We start from the raw sequence: 9,976 nt of genomic DNA on the forward strand, positions 1-9,976 counted from the left end.
AATTTACCAGTTTAAGTGTTTAATTTTGTTATGTCTATTATAATTTGTGTATTTGACGTGTATTTGAATAAAAGTATTTACCGATTTTCTTATTTTTTTACCATTCATCATCATTAGCCCTGTATTATATTCTGTACCACTGCTGGGCACGGGCCTCCTCTACTTCTGAGACGGATTAGGCCTTAGGCCACCACGCTGGCCTAGTGCGGATTGGTAGACTTCACACACCCTCGAAATTCCTATAGAGAACTTCTCAGGTATGCAGGTTTTCTCACGATGTTTCCCTTCACCGTTACCTTATTTCCATTATGAAACGTATATTGTCCTTTTTTTTTTTTTTTTGGTTTCGCGGAGAAAGTCCCTTATTACTACCGCCCAGCCTTCGTGGGGGGCGACTGAGCGGTTATGCTGGGGTAAGCGTGCCTTACGGCCCGGCGTTGAGCCGCCCGGATTTGATGGTGACCTTCGGGCGACCGCCGGGCCGAGTCCCTAACCCTATATACAACTTAACCTATGCACGGCCTACCAGCTAAAACTCCGCGGTGGCCCTCTTCGGCGCATTAGGGACGGCCGCGGGCTTCCTCTGACGTTGAAGTGTCTAGTCTGCGACCGCAGCCGACCCCTGCGCGGTGCCGCCTTGCGGCCCGTCTCCTATGGGGGGGGGGGGGGCTCAGAAGCCCCCGCGCACCGAAGGACGCCCTCGGCGTCTACGGCAGTGTGAGGCCAACAGCACACTGCCGTCCATCCCGGGGGTCAACCGAAAGATGTGCAAAAATGCACAAAAATGCACTAGGGCGGACAGCCCCCTGCTGCCCGAACGTATATTGTCCTACTGCTGGGTACGGCCCTCCTCTACTTCTACTACTGAGAGGCCTACTTATAACATTATAATACCACCAAGTTGACTTTCCAGGTTGGATGAATAGGGTAGTTGACGACTTTTTTTTAAATAGATTTATCAAAAATGTATTTCATTCAAAATCTATCGGAAGAAGAATTTTCAAAATCCACGTAATAATATAGGTTATAAAGCTTTGAAATTTGGTAGAATGGGAAGCTGTCAAATTACAGTAATATTTAAATGTGACGTCACCCAGTACCACCGGCCATAACGCTGCGTGAGTGAGAAAAGGACAGCACGATAAACCCACCACGCCCCCACTTTTTCTCACTACTATATTATTTCGAATATGAATAACTGATTTATTTTTCAACCAATTTTGATGCTGATTTCACAAAAGAATTTCTTTTTCATATTATTTTCTATTACATATTCAATAATAAAATAAATCAAACATAGGAAACTACCCTATTAAAATATTTAAAAAATCACACTAATTTTTCTTCACTGTTGATGCCAACGATCTCATCTCATCAGCCTACAACTGTCCACTGCTGAACATAGGCCTCCCCTTGAGTGCGCCACGTTGCTCGGTCCTCCGCTCTCCTCATCCAGCGTCCACCGGCGATCCTGTGAATGTCGTCGGAGCAGCGGGTTGGAGCTCGTCTTACGCTAGGCTTACCGAGACGCGGTCTCCACTCCAGGACTCGTCTGCTCCAGCGGCCATCGGGTCCTACGACAGATATGGCCAGCTCACTGCCACTTCAGCTGGCTTATTCTCTGAGCTATGTCCGTTACTTTGGTTCTCTCACGGATAACCTCATTTCTGATTTTATCCGCGAGACAGACACCTAGCATAGCTCGCTCCATCGCCCGCTGCGCGACCTTAAATTAGTGGACTAGCCCACAAACAGATGCAAACGATTATAATTAACAATAAATGCACTTGTAACAGAAAAGTCAGAAGTTTGGTGGTGAGGTACGAACCTATTTTTACCTTCGAACAAGGTTACCGCAATACGTTTTACAATCTTATATCAATACTCTCTTTAATATAATGACCGAAGTACGAACAGACTAGGTTCAATTCGACAACGACGACAAATATTTTTGTCTGGCTGACATTCCTTTGTAGTTCTGCAAGATCGGGGCGAGGTCTTCGACGCATAAAGCCTATAGGAGCAATTATACCTAGAAATAACCATAAGCAATTATTGCTAATAATACTCGTCAGGAAATTAATGCATCAAACTGTTCAGACGCGAGGGAAAACTAAAAACTCGCATGTGATTATGACATACAAGAATTGCTCTAACAATTTTGTCGCGGCTTCCTTATAGTGGCGATAGCCTAGTTGGTTGTGGAACGGACTGCCGAGATGAATGTCCGCAGGTTCGAAACTCATGAGCACACACCTGTGACTTTTCTACAGATGTGTGTATTCTTTCGGAATTATCGCTTGCTTTAACGGTGAAGGAAAACATCGTGAGGGAACCTGCATACTTGAGAAGTTCTCTATACGAATTTCGACGATGTGTGAAGTCTACCAATCAGCACTAGGCCAGCGTGGTGGGCTAAGGCCTAATCTCTCTCAGTAGTAGAGGAGGCCCGTGGCCAACAGTGGGACAGTATATAATACAGGGCTGATATTATTATATAACTTTCACGCTCGTTGCTACGGTTTATATAAAGACATATATCTCAAACGTAGGAGTATTGTATAATTTTTGTCCGAATGTCAAAAGACTCGTATACAATTATTATATAGGTCAGGAGAGTTTTGCCTGTCAATGCGTTTGAGAATTGCCTCGGATGCGGCAACTTTTTTGTCTGTTCAAGAATTGAACGTGCGAAGCAAGATTGCGCGAACTAAATGAGGCCAAATTAACGATGTAGTCCTGCAATTATATCGAAATTAAATGTCAAAATTTAGATCAATTTTTTTATTTCTTTGTGACGGGACGAGCTTGCTTTTCGCCTGATGGTAATCGATACGACCGCCCATAAACAGTAGAAACACCATCCAACACCATGAATTACAAAGTATTTTTTGTTATTTCACTGCGCTCGCCATCCTAAGACATGAGATGTATTTTATGTCCAGTAGTTACACTGGCTAATGTCCTTCAAACCGGAACACAACAGTGACTATACACTGCTGCTTGGCGGCAGAAATAGACCTACCACCTACCTCATATATGAGACCTACCACCAGTAAACTAACATTTAAATGGCTACTATACTGCTTGGTGAGACTATCGCCTTGGATATATTGGTTTGAGTCCAGGACTCACAGTGAATAAATACATTGACTTTCTGCACATTCTTTGTTAATATAAAAGACAGTGCTTGTATCATAATGCCATTAACCTCTGCTCATATGCTGTTCATTCATTGTTGACTGTTCATGAGTATAATTATTCTTTATACTTTAAATTTTTTTATGTTCTGAGAAAACATAGGTAGGTATTAAATCTTGTTTATTTGATAAGACATGGCTAACCTTGTAAAAATTTAAAGTGGCTTTCCAAGATTCCCATAATAGTAAATCTTAGACAAAATTGTTCAGAGATTGAAACTCTATATTTTCTAAATTATTTTTCTCTATAGACACAAAAAAATATATATTTTTTTTATGTGGGTGGCCATTGTCCTTTGTCCGATGCAGAGGCGTTGGATACGAAAGAAGGAAATATTAGTGAAAGGATGCGTTGCAGAAATGTCGTTCTTATAAGAAGCGGAACAGGAAGATCTCTTTTTTCGGTTGTTTTTTATAAGGCAATAGGACCTCTAACGGCGATAGCTTAGTTGGGAGTGGAACGGAATGCCGAGACGAATGTCCGCAGGTTCAAAACCCAAAGGCACACATCACTGACTTTTCGAACATTATGTTTGTATTCTGAGTGAATTATGGCTTGCTTTGACAGTAATGGAAAACATCGTAAAGTAACCTGCATACCTGAGAAGTTCTCTATAGGAATTTTGTGTCTATGGCAAGTGGAGTGGTCCGATAGAATGTCGACTGACGAGAGATGATGACCCTCGGCAGTCGACACAATTATGCCGGCCTGTTGGAACTGGATATACACAGGCTGATTCCGGAACGCGACACACTTACGTGGGCTACTATGGCTGGTTTTAGCATTTTGTGTACAGTGGTCGCTATCCGGGCGGAAATAAAATATATCCTACAAATTGTAAAGAGGGGTTAGGCTTCCGTCCATACCATTGGAATAATATATTCTTTAACAGTTAATATGGCAAATTAACTAATTGTTGACATTCTACATACGTATTCTTATTCTATTAACTATAAGAAGAATATCAGAATCCAAAGCATCTCTGCGTTTTTAATTTTTATTTCTACTATTACAAATTACAATGTCATAATAATAGTACTAGTAAAAACTAAAAATCGTGTCTGTGGAAACGTTCAGTTTGCGCATCTTATTACAACATATACATATAAAATAATATTTCACAATCAATCACAACTTTGCCAAGGGATTCCCCTCAAAATTTATTTGCTGACGGAATGTTTTTAGTTGGAAGTGTTTTGGCAATGTAGAAAATTAGGTATCCTGCAGAATGTCCAGCAAATTTTATAAATACGTATTGTGTTTTTGTTAACCATCAGGTGGTCGCGCCTCTTCTCCGGGACTGCTCCACACGCGCCGAAGAAGGCCACCGCGAGTTTTGGTTGGTATGCTGGTGTGAGGTATACAGGGGTTAGGGATTCCGTCCAATGCTCGCTCGGATGCTATACTCCCGAGTGACGTCATTGGGCCGTAAGACCAGTGAAACCAACATAACCATTCCACTCCCCCTTATGTGATGCTAACGATAACGCGTTTTTGACAGCGACTAAAAAAAGTTGGTCCGACAGTAGTTAAAAAACATTGCGTCCCGTTGATCCTAGTTTTTTAATATCTTTTTCTTCTTCAGTTTTTGGAAGTCTACTGCTTAATATACATAAATAGTTTATGTACATAAATAAATAAATCTCGCTAATATTAGGAAAGATTCTGAGGGTGTTTGGATGATTGTTATAATAAGCATGAATTTTGATGGAATTTAGGGCACAGATTGATAGTTCTGGATCATATTTTTTAGTCTATAGGCCATTTTTTATCCCGGGAAGATTATCATTATCAGCAGCTACATGAACTTTAGTACTAAACATAGGTTTCCCCTAAACATTTCCCAAAAACTTTACCAATACAAAAGCTGAAGAGTTTGTTTGTTTGAACGCGCTAATTTCAGAAACTAAACTGATTTGATTTTTTTTAAATAATAGATAGCTAAATAGTTCCTGCGTGTTATAGGTTTTAACCAGAGAAAAAAAATTCCCGCAAAATATTTATTACGCAAGGCCACAGGCTACTGCTATTTATAATAATTCCAGATCATTAAATTACAACTATTTTGCGGATTTTATCCTAGTTTTTATATTATAATTTTATCCCGACGTTTCAAAGACTTATAAGAAGAAAAAAATTACCATATAAACACCACGATAAAATCGGCAAAACTGATTTATTTTAATGTCTAACACTCGCTTAGACGTAAGAAATCAATTCTAGAACAGTTGTAACTCGACATATCTTTTAATTTTGCTGCAACATAAAAATATATTTAGATTTAGCTGAGGTTTCAATGGTTAACAGTGACCTATTTATACTCACATACTTTTAATAAATCTGTAAAATCCACTATCTCGCTTTCATAGTACAAAATACAATATTTATTAACTAATAACTATATATATTAGTATATATAATTATAGTATATTCAAATATTATAATTATAATTGTAAATATTTATTTTACACTAGCTGACCCGACAGACGTTGTCTCGTCTTCAACTATGAATATGCAGCGCGCATTCTGTCAATCGCTGAAATTAATTTTCTTAAATTTTCTAACGTTCCGCTCAACTTCCTTAATTTTTTCTTTCATAAGATCCTTCTCCTGACAATAACAAACACAAAAAAAAATGTGTAATCGGTCCAGCCGTTCACACGTGATGGCGTGACCAAGGGAAACAGGGATTCATTTTATGTCCAGTAGTTACACTGGTTACAATGTCCTTCAAACCGTAACATAACAGTAACTACACACTGCTGCTTGGCGGCAGAATAGACATTGCGTTGGTACCTACCCAGGAGGACTCACATATGAGAGATCTGCCACCAGTGTATTTTCCTTTGTATATAACTGTCTACTCTATATTATATTTGAAGTGATTTTGAAAGAGCAACATTAGAGTTTCTTGCTCGTTTTACTCTCATGGAAACTGCTTTCCAGACTGTTGGTAGAGTAAAAAATTATTTAACTACACAATATGGAGCATGTTGTGGAATTATTAATTTTCCACTCTTTTTTGTACCTTAGGCTATTGCGGTAGTTGACATAGCAGATTTATCGCTACATCGAAATATATAGAGTTGGCGATACAAACGTCCTGTCAGCGAAACTGATAAGACTACATATTTTAACAACGCCTGTGGTTCCGTATAAAAATAATGTATAATAACCGCACAAGTCATACGCAAGCTTGCAATCAGTAGAAGTTTGTTGCTTGCAAGCTTGCGTATGCGCATTGGATGCAAATTTAAACCAGCGTGATACTTGTAAACCAATAGACATCAAGCGTCCACTAAAGACCACTTTGCACTACCCTTGGGTTGACTGGGACAGAATGTCTTTGGTATTAAGTCCGCCGATATACATTTTATGTATGTAAGGTGTCACGAATGTGCTCACGACTCGTGCTTCTAATATCTGGTATTATGCTGTAAAGATTACATTACAGATTTTTATTTTATAACTAGTTCGTGAAGATGTATATAGTGTATACATTCGTAATTTTATATACGTGTCGGAGAAGCATTATTCCCGTTGACATCGTCGTTAGTGGTTGCAGACTAGTGGGCGTCATCAGGGTAAAATGCGAGCACAAAACACAATGATCACAGATATTTTTATATTTCAATTTAAATTAAACTATATTTTGTCGCTTTACAATTATGACGATAGAAAAGTGGACAATTAAGACCGAGCAGCGGGTTCAGGGCACCGATCTTACTTTAACCAGCAAATATTCTTAATGATCCAACTTGATCAGTCACTATCATGAATCCTCCATTCTATGTCCAAATCGCTCATGGCCTACCTGAATAGTAAAGATGGCGCTTCGACCCCGCTCGAGGCAGGTGCCTTGCTCTGATTGGTCGTTTGCTAAATTATAATTTTCATAAGCTTTAATTACATTATGGCTAAGGCGTAAGGTTTTAAGTAATAGAAAATTGTAACAAATCAAATAAACTTAGATTAACAATTATTGTGCGTTATGCACACAAACAACAATCAACCGGCCTCATAGCTTCCTCCGACGTACATAATATGTATAAAAGTATAATTTGAAAACGTGTTAGTTATTTCTCTAATACAGTATCGAACCACCAGTAGTTAGGTAAATACTATAGGTCGCAACACCGAACCATTTTTCAAAAACCGGTATTTTCGGTATTGATCTAAAATAAATTCCAGTATTCCGGTATTTTCGGTATTTCCGGTATTTGAAGAAATATTAGAAAAATAGAAAATATACATTTAAGTTAGTAATTATATGTCAAATTTTAATGACAGCTTAATGGTTAGTTAAAGGCTAAATGAAAATGGATTATAATTTTCGTAAGCCAACGTTCATGCGGTTCTGATTTTTGAGAGCTGGCTCAAACCTCACCTTCCTTCTACTCTTTACCCCCTCCCTGGTTTCATTTTGATTAGAAATGATCGAGTTGACAGGAGAGGGGGTATAAAACTGTAATATCTTCCTCTGCTTCTTATTCTGCATATGCGAAATTTTTGTTTCTTGAAGTTTGGGTCAAGAGAGTGAAAACCTTACTAGGTGTTATTTACCGTCCCCCATCTCTTGATTACTTCTCCAGTCTGGAAACAGTTCTGGAATCTATAAGATCAGTATAGGCTCATCACATCATCATGGGTGATTTAAATACTGATCTCCGCCAGCCACTCTTTCCGATCTTGTAAACTCCTTACTGTCCTTGACTCTGATAAACTGCATGTCCTACCACTGCAAGCCACCCACCATAAAATGGATGGCCACGACACTTGTCTTGACATTATCCTCACCTCTGCTCCTTCCCTTGTTTTCTCCCACGGTTAATTTCCCGCTCCTGGCTTCTCTTACCGTAATCTCATCTACATGTCTTACGCCCTAAAACTTCCCAAGTTCCTCTCAAAGATATTGCACTTGCGTAGTTTTGTTCGCATTGATGCGGATAAGCTGAAAGGAGACGCTGCTAACTTTAACTGGGATCACCTATTGGCAGCCACCTCTGTTGACGATGAAGTCACAATTTTTAACCGCGCTGTCACTGCACTCTTTGATACCCATGCCCCTTTAAAGAAAATTAAAACGTCCTCCTACACCATAGACACACACATGGGGTTAGGATGGCGATGAGACGAAGGGATCGGGCTTTTATTTTTTTTTATTTTATTCAAAAGGAACAGAAAACAGTTACACATTAAATAAGTAAAGGGTAAAATTACACATGTACTGCATTAATAAACATGTAACCAACAACACTGTTCACAGTTTAACAGAAAACTTTACAAAGAAGCAACAGACGTCTATAAGTCATAAGTATGAGAAAAGCTCAAGCCTGCGATATTCAGTTTAAAATACATTAGTAAAAAGTAAGTTATAAATAGATTTTTAAATTTTTGCTTTGTAAATGAGAAAATATCAACACTGTGGAAATGCGTATTATAAATTTCGACGATTCGACGGGTAGGCGCACGAACCCCGGCATTGGTCCTGCATGCGTCCATGTGGAACAGCCTCGGCACGCGCACCTCCCGTCGCATAACAGTCCTAGGTACTATATAACATAACTTATTTGTTAAATCTATACAGTCAAATCTGTTATTGCATATACCATGTAGCATCATTGCAGTAATAAGCAAACGTCTGGATTGTAGAGTAAGCATCTTGTGTTGAATTAATAGCTGCTCATACGGGACATTTGATCGGAAGCATTTATAATTAATAGCGCGCATAAATTTTTCTGGACTATTTCTAATCTATCATTATACTTGTCGTAGATGGGATTCCAGATCGGTACAGCATATTCTAGTTGTGATCTTATTAACGTTTTATATAGCAATAGAAAAGTAGAGGGACGAACGAAATCACGCGAGGATCGCATAACAAAACCAAACATCTTAAAAGCATTACTTACAATAATGTCAATGTGTTTATCAAAGTGCAAAGAGGAGTCCAGCGTAATTCCTAAATCACGAACAGAGTCTACTTTATTTAAGAGTATACCATTTAAGGAGTAGCTGAAATGGATTTTATTTTTATTTTTAGTAAAGGAAATGGAATAACATTTCGCCAGTACAGAAGGGATCGTTCGGAGGAGAACTGGTGCTTTTTTAAGGCTGCAAGGAATCGGTGTAACCAGATGGTACGTAATGCTAAACGCCGACACATTCTCAGTAATATTTCTTCTTCGTCCCCAGCCAGTATGTCTTCTGTCTGAGTCTGGAGATTCCTCGGAACTCTGGATATTGGCAAAGTTAAAAACATAGATCTCCACGGTGCGACTATTGATATGGATGACATTGATAAACATTTCACATCTGTTCCCATGATTGATCACCAAACTAGGCGTCGTACCATGGATTTCTTAGCGGGTCTATCCAGGCCTAACATTAATATTTTTCATTTTTCTTCTGTGCCGTTGGGTGAAATTAGAAAAGTCATCCTATCCATTTAATCCAATGCCACTGGCTGTGACAACATCAGTCGTCGTCGTTGGTCCACCAACTTCTACCAATCATGTCCCATATCATTAACGCCTCCCTCAGCACTGGTATCTTTCCGTCTTTGTGGCGGAAAGCTATTGCTATCCCTCTTCCTAAAATCCCTAACCCATCACTTGCTAAGCATTTCCGTCCCATATCCATTCTTCCTTTTCTCTCGAAAGTGCTCGTGGCCTGTGCTCACAAGCAACTGTCTAAGCATGTGCACCGAAACAACCTACTGTGCCCACTCCAGTCTCGCTTCAGGCCTGGCCATAGCACTAATAGTGCACTCCTC

The sequence above is a fragment of the Manduca sexta genome, chromosome 16 (genome assembly GCF_014839805.1).
Source record: "Manduca sexta isolate Smith_Timp_Sample1 chromosome 16, JHU_Msex_v1.0, whole genome shotgun sequence".
Classification (NCBI taxonomy): Eukaryota; Metazoa; Arthropoda; class Insecta; order Lepidoptera; family Sphingidae; genus Manduca; species Manduca sexta.